This window comes from Nomascus leucogenys, chromosome 2 (genome assembly GCF_006542625.1).
Source record: "Nomascus leucogenys isolate Asia chromosome 2, Asia_NLE_v1, whole genome shotgun sequence".
Taxonomy (NCBI): domain Eukaryota; kingdom Metazoa; phylum Chordata; class Mammalia; order Primates; family Hylobatidae; genus Nomascus; species Nomascus leucogenys.
In genome coordinates this window covers 69,820,503-69,832,934 of record NC_044382.1, presented here as the reverse complement: position 1 = coordinate 69,832,934, position 12,432 = coordinate 69,820,503, and the positions used below count along the sequence as shown (strand labels likewise).

Here is a 12,432-nt window from a genome sequence, read left to right as displayed (position 1 = left end):
GATTGCTTGAGCCTGGGAAGTCGACACTGCAGTAAGCTATGATCGCACCACTGCAATTTAGCCTGGGTGACAGAGCAAGACCCTGTCTCAAAAAAAAAAAAAAAAAAAAGGAAAAAGAAAAAAAAGACTACTTGCTCAGCTTCTTTTATTTTTTACCAAAAAATTTTTTTATTAAAAAAATAGAGATAGGGTCTTGCTATGTTGCCTAGGCTGCGTTACCCAGGCTGGTCTCAAACTCCTGGGCTCAAGTGATCCTCCTGCCTCAGCCTCCCAAAGTGCTGGGATTACAGGTGTGAACCACTGGCCCGGTCACTCAGCTTCTTTTGACTCCACGTCTGTCCCTTTGGGGGTGTTCCTGGAGCCCCAGTTCTCCCCAGCATGCCAGTATCTCTGGCCACCTCCTACCCTTGAATTCTACTGGGACTGAGTCCCTGAGAGGGGAATGATTTGCTTGCGGTTGCATCAGCAAGTGGTTATGTGGGATGGTATCCTCCAAATCCCTGCACTGAACTCAGTGTGGGAGGGTCTGTCCAGCTGCAGCACTGGCTCTGACGCCACCTCCTCCAGGCTTCCTGCCCAGGCCCGGGGTGCACTCAGGATCCAAGGCTTTGGGCTCCAGGCTTTGTCACCCAACAGGATAAGGGAAACTCCACCCATAGGTCAAGTCCTGTCCCTTTTGCAGGAAGGCAAGCTGAGGCCCAGAGACGGCCAGGTTCCAGGTTATGTTAACTCTGACCCATTAACGCAGAACTGGGCCAGAGCTGCCCAGGGGTCTGTGGCTCCAGGATCTTTGCTGGTCCAAGACTCAGTTGTCTGAGGGAGACCCTCCCCTGGGACCTGGCAAGCGGCCATCTGCCCAGGCCTTGCCCAGCTGGGGGCTGTGAGAAGCAGGTTCTGATACTGAAGCTGCCAGGGCATTACTAACGGGCTGTCGGCTGCAATCAGGGCAGCAGCCTTTCATCTCCCGCCATCCCCTCCTGCTCAGGGCAGCCTTGCACCAGCTTCCTCTCCTGGCTGTGTCTGTCTGTCTGGGTCTGGGGCTCCTCCGGAGCTGGGACCCAGGCAGGGGCTGGAGGGAGGAGGCCTCGCTGGAAACCGCTGCGGAGGTCTGGGCTCTGTGTCCAATTGTGGAGTTTCCTGGGGCCCGCAGTCCATCCCTGGGCCCCGGCCAGGTGAGGCTGGGCCCCTCTCTGAGCCTCGGCCTGGAAAGCTCCATCCACTCCAGTCAGGCCCGCCTGAGATTACCTAGGTGTTCTGGTGACTTCTGAGGGCCTCGCATGAAAGATAACGCCCAAATCAACAAATCTGCCATTGTGGCTTTGAAGAGACTGTTTCAATCACTTTATTTTGTCTTTATGTCAGGTTTGCCAGATGGCTTGGGTCTTTCTGAGGTCCTGTACCGAGGGGGCGCAGAGAGAACTGGTGCAGCTTCAAAGCTCCTTTTTAATCTTTAGCAACATCACAGCGGCTGGGAAACTGCCTCGGCTCCCTCAAGTCTCTCCCACAAAAGAGGCGCGGCCGAGGCTCTAATGAAAGCCAGATAAAGGGATGGCTGGAATCAGAAACAGAGGGAAAAGAGCAGTCGTTAGTCTTTCTTGTAGCTGTTTCAAAAGAAATTCTAAGACAAATTATGGCTTTGGGTGTTTTTCTAAAAGGACTGCAGCAGGGAGAGGAGGTGGGGGAGGTGCTTTGACCCCTCAGCACCCTTCCCCTTGCATGAAAGGCAGAGGAGACTGAAAAAAGGCCGAAATACAACAATAAACTTTCTGCGTGTGCGCGTGGGGATGAAAGGCGTGCTGGCATAATTATGGGCGAGGGTGCGCGGGGGCGGGCGGGCGGCTTTACCTTGCCGCCAGCGCTATTAATGATGAGGCTCCCTCTTTTTCTTCTCTAGAAGGGGTGCCTTTGGTTTTCGGGAATGGGGTGGGGCACCGCGCGCCGAGGCTGACATTTGGTGCAGGCGGTGGGGATGCAATGCATTGCTCAGTGCATAGGTGCTAGGAAGCCACAGCGCCCTCGTGGCTCCCAGGCCCTGTCATCATGAGAAGGAGGCAGATGTACCCATGGGTCATCCTGCCTCCCTCTCGCCCTCCTTTAAGGTGTCAAGGTCTGTCTCTTGGGCCCTGGGGAAGGTGGGGTCGTTCTGACCCCCAATTCTAGCCCCACATACTCTGTCTTTTAAGGGTCAGTCCTATTCTAGGGGGAGTTAGAGGGGGTCCCACCTGTCCTCTTCCATGGCACATGCTGTCTTAAATCCACACTGTCAGCCCGAATGTCAGGCCCTACCAGTGCTGCTGAGATCTCGTGGCGTGCCAGGCTATCCTTACCTCCTATCACACCTTGGGCCATCTTAGTTTCCATGGATGTTTGTCAGCTACTTGGCAAGATCTTGTGGGCTTTGGACAGCTAAGTTTCGATAGGCAGGCAGGCAAGAGGCGGGGAAGCTGGACAGCATTCAGGGGCAGGGTGGATAGTGTGGGAGTCACTGAGTAGCACCCCTGGGAAGGCACCTCTGATTCTGAAGGTGATGGCCTACAGAGTCACAAGGCCACTGTATTAGTCCATTTTCATGCTGCTGATAAAGACATACCCAAGGCTAGGTAATTTTTAAAGAAAAAGAGGCTTAATGGACTCAGTTCCACGTGGCTGGGGAGGCCTCACAATCATGGTGGAAGGTGAAAGGCACGTCTTACATGGCAGCAGACAAGAGAGAGAATGAGAGCCAAGTGAAAGGGGAGACCCCTTATAAAACCATGAGATCTCGTGCGACTTTTTCACTACCATGAGAACAGTGTGGGGGAAACTGCCCCCATGATTCAATTATCTCTCATGGGGTCCCTCCCACAGCACGTATGAATTATGGGAGCTACAATTCAAGGTAAGATTTGGGTGGGGACACAGCCAAACCCTATCAGCCACAGAATACCAGCCCTGGAAGGGCCCCTCGCTGTACAGATGGCAGATGAGGTCTCAGGAGGGAAGGACTTAACCAAGGTCACAGGGCTGATTTAGGGACACAGTAAGATCTCAAGCCTATGTCCACTAAAGCAAGCAGATATTCTGAGCGAAGGCAGGTCCCATATGATGTGGGTCAGAAGAGCATTGAGCTCCTGTGGGGAGGGATGGACAGGGTCAGGCGTGCTCCCCCATGTTTTGGGGACCTCTCACTGTCCCCAGGACCTCTCACTCTCCCCTGGACCTCTCACTTCTACTTTGCAGGGCTCAGTGGCTGCAGGCTTTGGCCTTTGGAGCTTTGGCCAAGAGATCGGGGGATTCTGGGGCTTTCTGAGCATCACGACCGTTGTGTGGGGTGAGGTCAAGTGGAAGGCATTATGGATCCTTCCTTCCTTTTCTTTTCTTTTCTTTTCTTTTTTCTTTCTTTTATTCTTCTTTCTCTCTCTTTTCTTTCTTTCTTTCTTTCTTTCTTTCTTTCTTTCTTTCTTTCTTTCGTTTCTTTCTCTCTCTCTCTTTTTCTTTATTTTCCCTCCCTCCCTCCCTCCCTTCCTCCCTCCCTTCCTCCCTTCCTCCCTCCCTTCCTCCCTTCCTCCTATCCTTCCTTCCTTCCTTCCTTCCCTCCTTTCCATATCAATAATAATGATAGTAATAATATGGGCCTAACCCTGACCCCAATACCCTGCCCCATGGGCATCTGTCCTCCCTCACTTTGCCCCTGGAGTCTCTTTCCCTGCTTAGGAGACTTGAGGAGAATGGAAACCAAAGAAACGTATGCCCAAGTTGCTGCCCAACTTTTATTTGCTGGTTCTAAAACGGTCCTCCTTGTCCCCCTCTTGCCCTCAGCCCCAGAGAGGAGAGAGTTACGTATGCTGACAGCGAGTGCTGCAGGAGGGCACAAGAGGAGGGGGCCCCGTCTGTGTGTCTTCACCCTTTCTACCTTTGCTCTCTCCCTGTGTGTCTCTCACATTCTCTGTCTGTCTGTCTGTCCCCTCCTGCCCCTCCCTAGTGGTGTGCTGGCCTGGTGCTCTGGTTTCTATTCATGGCACTGGGGCCTCTGTGGCCCCCATGCTCTGATGCCCCATCCCACTGCTGCACCTGTGACTGAGCCAGGAGCTTTGGCGGAGGGTTGCCAGGTGAAGACCCCCAGGGTGGCTCGCTGGAGGGGAGGGGGTGGTGAGGTAGCGAGGGCTGAGCTGTCATATCGCTCCTCCTTCCTTGGGGCAAACGGCAGAGCCTGGCAGAAGCTGCTTGCCAGGCCTCTGGGCTGCTTTTATGAAGGAGAATTTGGGAAGATGAGTGGCTGTAACTAAGTGGGGAACAGGCTTCTCCCTCTCCTCTGCATGTCCAGATCATACCAGACACTGCCAGGCAGACAGTATTGGGCAGCGGGGAGGGCACAGGCTGTGGGACTGGACACCTAGGGTTTGAATCCCAGCTCCTCAACTTTGTAGCCAGGAGACTCTGGGCAAGTGTCTTCCCTGTTTGTACCTCACTTTTCTCATCTGTAAAATGGGACTAATAATTGTATTTACCTCGGGGGGTTGTCATGAGGAATAAATGAGTTAATACATGTAAAGTACTTAGAATCGTGCCTGGTATACTGTTGCTCAACAGATGTGAGTAATAATAATAAGAATAACTGCTGTTATTTCAATATGTATCTTTTCAGGCATCATTGTCAGCAACAGCTAAGTTGATAATCCACTGTATGGATCAGAGCTCATGCTTGGGTGTTGGGAGGGTACTGAGGTAAATCTCTTCCTTGCTTTCTTTCATTCATTCATTTTTTGTTTTTCTTTCTTTCTTTCTTTTCTTTTCTTTCTCTTTTTCACTCTTTCTTTCTCTCTCTCCCCTTTCTTTTCCTTCCCTTCCCTTCTTTCCCCTCCCTTCCCCTCCTCTCTCCTCTCCTCCCCTCCCCTCCCCTCCCCTCCTCTCCCCTCCCCTCCTCTCCCCTCCGCTCCTCTCCCCTCCCCTCCTTCTTCTTCTTTCTTTCTTGTCTTCTGGTAACAGACCCCTCTTTCCCAGAGGTGCCCAATCCATGTAGTTCTGAGGATGGGGCTGAGCCTGCCATGCATGTGCTGCACAGATCTGACCAGTCAGAGAACTGTATTCCTTGGGCCACAGTGATTGGCTCAGGGACAATCATATGATTCAAGGCAGCCAGAGTTCTCCCCAGAATTTTGCTGCCCTAGTGTTGGGGAAGACAACTTTCCATCCTCTGAGATCCCAAGTTCTAAGGGTGTTGTAAGCTGGAGTCACTAGAAGCCCACCTTCTCCAGCTACATGAAGGAAGCTATCAACAGTAGAAGAAAATGAGGCCATTATGTCAAAAAAGGCAGAAATAAGACATGGGGTGGGGGTGGGGTGGAGGTGGGGGGGGGAGAGAGAGAGAGAGAGACAGAGAAATGTGATACCCTAAGTCCAGCCATGCCTACAACTCTTGTGCTGTATGTGCGTCTGACTCAGTCAATTACCTTTGCTTTTACAGAGATCTGAGTTTGGTTTCTTGCAATCAAGAGTCCTGATCAATGGAAGCTGACTTGGTTACCAAGGGTGCCTGCTGTTGTGTTCACATCACCCTCACTCATAGGGGCTCAGTCTCTTTCATAGATGAACTGTACCATGAGAAGAGGGCTGAGGACCAGGTGGTGAAGGGGCAGGAGTATTTGCCTTGGAGGATTGGAGCTGGTGTGGATTCAGCAGAAATGAGCCTTCCTTGGGGTAGTAGCCATCCAGCTGGGCTTGATTTCAGGGACTTGGAGAAGTGGAGGTGGGAGTTGGTGAGCGTTCCAGGAGAAGGGCACAGCATGAGGGAAAGGCTTTAGAGTAGAGGAAATGTAAGGTGTATTGAAAGAACAGCAGCTAGTCTTGACTGGCTGAATTGTCAGGCACATGAGTGATGGAAAGCTGAAGGTGATGAGGCTGGAGAATTATGCTGGAGTCAGAGCATGGAGGTTTTGAGTTTCAGGTCTAGGATCTCGGATTTTGTGGCTTAGACAATAGGGAGCCATTCAAGTGTTTTTTTTTTTTTAAGTGGAAGTTGAAAGATTCAGAGCTGTGTAGTGGATTGTTAAAATGGGGAGGTGAGGCTGGGCACAGTGGCTCATGCCTATAGTCCCAACACTTTGAAGGCCGAGGCAGGAGGATTGCTTGAGGCCAGGAGTTTGAAACCAGCCTGAGTAACATAGCCAGATCCTGTCTCTACAAAAGGAAAATAAAAAAAATTAGTTGGGTGTGGTGGCACGTGCCTGTAGTCCCAGATACTCAGGAAGCTGAGGTGGGAGGATTGCTTGAGACCAGGGCTCCAATGGTACAGTGAGCCGTGATCATGCCATTGTACTCCAGCCTGGGCTACAGAGTGAGATCTTGTCTCCAAAGGGGGAAAAAAAAAAAAGATGGGGAGGTGAAAATCAGGGAGTTGGTTTGTTATAGGACCAAGGTGAGAAGTAATGACAGTCTAGACTTGGGACTTGGATCGTGGCCTAGGATGGAGATGGGTATCATGGAAATTGGTTGTTTTATGTTCAGAATCCACTCTCTTCTGGTAAGAACCTCCCTATTTCCCTTGGGGAAACCACTCCTCCCCCCAACTCAATCCATGTGGTCTGAGTGGAACTGATCCCACATCCAGATCAGGGTATGGCATATGACCCTGGCCTAAGCTCACCTGAGCATCCACATGTTGACCACAGTGGTTGGTTTAAGGATGGCCATGTGTTTCAATTGGGGCCAATGAGAGTCAGGCCTAGTATTTTTGTCAGATGAGTTAGGAAAGGGAAATTCTATTTTCCAGAGGACTTGTGGCTGGCAGGAAGTGAATCTGGACCTTCTAGGGCCCAAAGTGGCAGAATGAAGTCCCACAGGCAAAAACAGAGTCAGAGATAGAGAAGCGAGACCAAGTCCTGAGGCCATGATTGGAGTCCGTGAATCAGACACACCCTGGCCATTTCAGGGACCTGGGACTATGAAATTGAATTGAGTTTTCTATAATTTGCACACAAGAGTCCTGAGAGTATGCAGCTGCAGCAACAAGTAAGCAACTGACTAGCTCTGTGTGTGCCTACGTGCTCTCAGAGGAAAGGGAGGAGCAAAAAAGGAAGCAGTGGGCAGGTCCTGGGTACCTGAGAGGTTGGTGATACAACTAGCAGGGACTGGGCTTATGGGAGAAGAAGCCATTTTTGTGGGAAAGTGAAGAATCTGAAATATCGGCATGAACCAAAGGTGGCTGGCCATTTCTCCACTGTCAGGAGAAAGAAGTGCATTCCAAGACATTTTGTTGAGGACTTGGCCAACTAGCAGAACCCATCCTGGGCCAGAGTTGGCTTCACTCAGTGGAGCCTAGGCATAGAGCAGGACGAGACACTGGCTCTGAGGCCCATGGTTTACCGACTGTATTAGTCAGGGTTCCCTAGAGGGACAGAAATAATAGGATAGATGTATATAAGAAAGGGAGTTTATTAAGGAGTATTGACTCACATGATCACAAGGTTAAGTCCCATAGTAGGCTATCTACAAGCTGAGGAGCAAGGAAGCCGGTCCAAGTCGCAAAGCCTCAAAAACAGGGAAACCGACAGGGCAGCCTTCAGTCTGTGGCTGAAGGCCCTAGACTCCGTGGCGAACCACTGGTGTAAATCCAAGAGTCCAAAAGTTGAAGAACTTGGAGTCCAATGTTTGAGGGCAGGAGGCATCCAGCACAGGAGAAAGATGAAGGCTGGAAGACTCAGCCAGTCTAGCCTTTCCACATTCTTCTGCTTGATTTTATTCTAGCCACACTGGCAGCTGATTAGACCCACCCAGATTGAGGGTGGGTCTGCCTCTCCCAATCCACTGACTCGAATGTTAATCTCCTTTGGCAACACCCTCACAGACACACCCAGGAACAAAACTTTTCATCCTTCAATCTGATCAAGTTGACACTAAATATTAACCATCAGGCCGACTATTCATCAACCAGCATTGTGGCAATGTTCAGCAATGTTATTCTTTCTGCTTTGCACAGAGTTCTCTGGGAAGTTAAAGGAACTAGAAACTTTCTTCCTCATAGCTGACTGGTAAGGTGAGTTGAGGATTGAGCGGGCTGAGGAGCAGAGTTTACGCCCTGCGTCTGCTATACTCTGTCTTGGTGCTCTTGGGCAAATTACTTAGTTGCTTGAAAGATGAATCAGAGATTACCAGGTGGAGGTGTTTCAGGGAGCATTCAAGCAGGAGGACTGGCTAGCGGCTAAGGGAAGAGAAGCCCCAGGGGGTGGTGGGTGAGTCATGGGCTCTGATGTCAGTTGGATCTGGGTTCTCATACTGGTTCAAGTGCATGCCCTTAAAACAAGTCCTTCAGCCTCTCTGTCTCAGCCTGCTCACCTAAAAAGTAGACCCAATGATCTCTATCTTGTAAGGTTGATATGAAGATTGCTGGAGTAACTTTCCTATAAAGTGCCTGGCACATAATTGATGTTGCATAAATGATTGATTTGGGCCAGACATGGTGGCTCATGCTTGTGATCCTAGCACTTTGGGATATCGCTTAAGGCCAGAAGTTCGAGACCAGACCTGGGAACTTAGTGAGACCCCTGTCTCAATTAAAAATATTTTAAATAATGATTGTTTTGCTGTTATAAGCCGTCTGCAACCTGAGGAGCAAGGAAGCCAGTCCAAGTCCCAAAACCTCAAAAGAAGGGAAGCCAATATTGCAGCCTTCAGTCTGTGGCCGAAGGCCTGAGAACCCCTGGCAAATCGCTGGTATAGATGCAAGAGTCCAAAAGTTGAAGAACTTGGAGTCCGATGTTTGAGGACAGGAAGCATTATTTTTTAGTGATTTATTCTGATTCCTCAAGGCACAAAGGCAATGGAGAAACATGGAGGTGGGTGTATTCATTTGTCTTTTTTCAGTTGCACATAAAGGAAACCCAAATCAAACTGGCTTTAGAAGAAACAAAAGGAAGTGGTTGACTCACGTAAGAGTCAAGTACAGAGATATTAATGGATTTCAGGCATGGCTAGATCTAGGGGCTCAAATAATATCACCAGGATACTGCCTATCTTTCCATCATTTGGCTCTGTTTTCTGTGGTATAGGCTCCTCTCAAGGGTGTGCTAGAGCAAATTGTAAAACATTCAGGAATTTTGGTCACCAGTTAGTCATTGGTAGCATGAAACTGGCTATGGTTGGAGTATTTGTATCATGGAAATCGGCAAATGCTATAAATAAGGGCTTTTTTTCTTTTTTTTTTTTTTTGGTGGGAGGAGAGCTTGTTTACCAACACATGATACAAAAGTCTCTTCCCCTGCTGGGGGAAGAAGGCAGCCCGCAGCTACTGGCTGACATCCCACCACCTAGGCTACCACAGTGGAAAGTGAGTATCTCTTTCCCAGAAGTTCCAGGAAATGTCCCAGAGTTGAGTCTCATTGGCCTGGCTTGGATCTCATGCCCATTCGTGACATAGCAACTGAGGCCAGGATGCGGAGTGTACTGACTGGCTTGTGTCTCTTCTGGAACTGTGAGATGGGGTCAACTCCACCTGAACCGCGTGGAGTGAGAGTGGGTATAGATGGTTCCCTTTACTGTAACAAGCAACCACAGACCCTGGTGGCACACAAAACAGGAAGTGTTTATTGTTCACACATCTGCAGTTTGGCTGGAGGCTCTGCTCCAGGCTGGGCTTGTCTGGGGTAGTTAGCAGGGACAGCTCTGCTCTTCTCTCTCCTTCTCCTTCTGGGACCAGCTGACCTACCCAGATTGTTCACCTTCTGGTGACAGCAGAGTCACAAGACAGCAAGAAAGAACAGTGATGTACTTGCAAGGCCTAGGGATAGACTAGGCACACTGTTACTTCCGCCTCATTCCATTGACCAAAGCAAGTTACAAGACTGAGCCTGGGATATAAACTTTGCTTCTTCTTCTCCTTGGTTTTTTTTTTTTTTGTGGGGAGTCTCTCTCTGTCACCCAGGCTGTAGCGCAGTGGCGTGATCTTGGCTCACTGCAACCTCTGCCTCCCAGGTTCAAGTGATTCTCCTGCCTCAGCCTCCCTGCTAGCTGGGATTATGGGATTACAGGGCCCCGCCATCACACCCGGCTAATTTATTTTTTCTTTTTAGTAGAAACAGGGTTTCGTCATGTTGGTCAGGCTGTTCTCAAACTCCTGACCTCAAGTGATCCGTCTGCGTCGCCTCCCAAAGTGCTGGGATTACAGACATGAGCCACTGTGCCCAGCCAAATTTTGCTTCTTTAGTGAGATGGACTGTAAAGTCAGATGGTGGAGGGAATAGATGTGGAGACGGGAGAAAAATTGCAAACATTGCAACTTACCACCTTTCTTAAGGAAGATCAGGGCACTGCCAAAAGTAGAGAGGGTTGGAGGATAGGGGGATATAAGCCACAGATGTCCCCTGAGGGTATTAGGAAGGGTGGGGGGACTCTGATGTGGCTGTGGCCTGGGTGTGGGAGGGATAAGGGTAAGAGGGGAGGCCAAAAGGAGTGTAAGGTAAGGATGAGCCTGGGCCCCGGGACACCACCCTCGTGGGCTAGGTGACTGCACCTCATCTCCAGGCTCAGGGGAGCTGTCTTAACTTTTTCTTTTTCTTTTCTTTTCTTTTCTTTTCTTTTCTTTTCCTTTCTCTTTTCTTTTCTTTTTTCTTTTGTTTCTTTTCTTTTTTCCTTCCTTCCTTTTCTTTCTTTCTCTTTTTTCTTTCTTTCTTTCTGTCTGTCTGTCTGTCTTTCTCTTTCTTTCTTGTGTGTGTGTGTGTGTGTGTGTGTGTGACGGGGTTTCACTCCGTGTCCAGGCTGGAGTGCAGTGCAGTGGCACGATCATGGCTCACTGCAGCCTTGAACTCCTTGGGCTCAAGGGGTTCTCCTGCTTCAGCATCTCAAGTAGCTAGGACTACAGGCACATGCCACCACACCTAGCTAATTTTTTAAAACAATTTTTTTGTAGAGATGGAATATTGCTATATTGCCCAGGCTGGTCTGGAACTCCTGGGCTCAAGTGATCCACCCACCTCAGCCTCTCAAAGTTCAAGAGCCAGCATGCCCAGCCTATCTTAACTTTTGTTTCCCCAGATCCAGACCTTGAAGCAAGGATTTGCGTGTAAGTTAATTGATCTAGAAGGTGATGCCAGGAGACCCTGATACAGAAGTAGGAAAATAAGCAGTGTTGTGCTGGCAAACTGGCTCTCTGAAAAAAAAAAAAAAAAAAAAATATCCGTTATTTGTAGTGTGTGCCCATTTTCATGATGAGAATGTTCCCACTATAGTTGATTTCAAGCTACTAGTGTGATGTAACTGAAAGAGGCCTTGGGGAGAGGTGAGTGGAATCGGCTCTCTTGAGCTGGTCTGAGCCATTTTTCAGCACACCACTGCAGGTGACGGGGATGGCCGGGAAGGCAGCCAGTAAAAGGTGCATAATCAAGCCAGCCACCTCGTGAGCAGCTGTGGAGCTTCCCACCACTGGGGAGTGGCGGGAGGTGGTATAGAACTTATGCCCTGTGTTAGCCCATTTGGCAGTGAGGGGCCTGGGGAATGTACGCACTGCCTCTCCATCCATCACTGGTTGAAGCTGTTTCCCCAGGGTTGGCAATTCAATGCATTTCTGGCCAGGGCTCTGGTGGACAGAGAAAGAGACACAGGGGCTGGAAGTTGCAAGTTGGGCCAGCATGCATGGAAATAGTAAGGTCTGTGACAGGAGCCATTCGAGTGTCACCAGCAGAGTGAGGCCTTCCTGCTGAATCCCTTAGAGCTGCCTGCAACAGGCCAGGCTTCCTGGTCCCCTCACCAGCTCCCAGGCGCCATTCTCCCATGGCATACTATGCCACCATTGAGAAAAACAGTACCTGCCTCCCTCAAAGAAGAAACAAAATGAGGCAAACATCTTTGACATTTTTGGTGATATCATTTTGTTTTGTTCTATGGTGTGTGTGGTTTTTTTTTTTTTTTTTTTTTTGTAGAGACAGGGGTCTTGCTGTGTTGCTCAGGCTGGTCTTGAACTTCTGGCCTTGAGCAATCCTCCTGCCTTGGCCTCCCAAAGCACTGGGATTACAGGTGTGTGTCACCACGGTCGGCAATGACACCATTTGATTGATGTTTTCTGAATGTAGAGGTGTTTCTCTGGAATATTTTCAGATTTGTCAATTCCCTGGTCTTCTGTCTAGCCTTTGTAGGGTGGGAATGAGAGTCATACTATGTTTATTTTATTTCTTGCTTTTTCTCAGGCCCTCTGATGTTTTCTTCTTGGAGCTGGGCTTTACAGAAATACATTTCTACAGAGTCTGGAGAAAATGCTCTTAAAAAAATAGTTGAAATCTCCATTCCTCCATTGAAAACCCACTCATTTTGGTGGTGTGCTGCACAGAGCAAACTCTGGGGGTGTCCTGCCCAGATGACTTTGCTACTCACAGGTCCCACCTCTGGCTTCTTACTGCAAAGAACTGCAGCTACCTGAGGTCATTCTCAAGCATCAGGAGGGTGACCAGCCCCACACAGGCAGGCCCA

At 49.6% G+C, this 12,432-nt stretch overlaps 1 long non-coding RNA gene across 1 annotated transcript; it reads right to left on the bottom strand.

Annotated features, from left to right (window-relative positions):
• Positions 1-1,326: 1,326 nt before the first annotated feature.
• Positions 1,327-5,564, bottom strand: LOC115837342. The gene is made up of 2 exons (XR_004032401.1): positions 5,370-5,564; positions 1,327-1,552 (listed from the first exon to the last, which is right to left on the bottom strand). It is a non-coding gene; the product is annotated as an uncharacterized LOC115837342 (long non-coding RNA).
• Between the last annotated feature and the right edge of the window lie 6,868 nt (positions 5,565-12,432).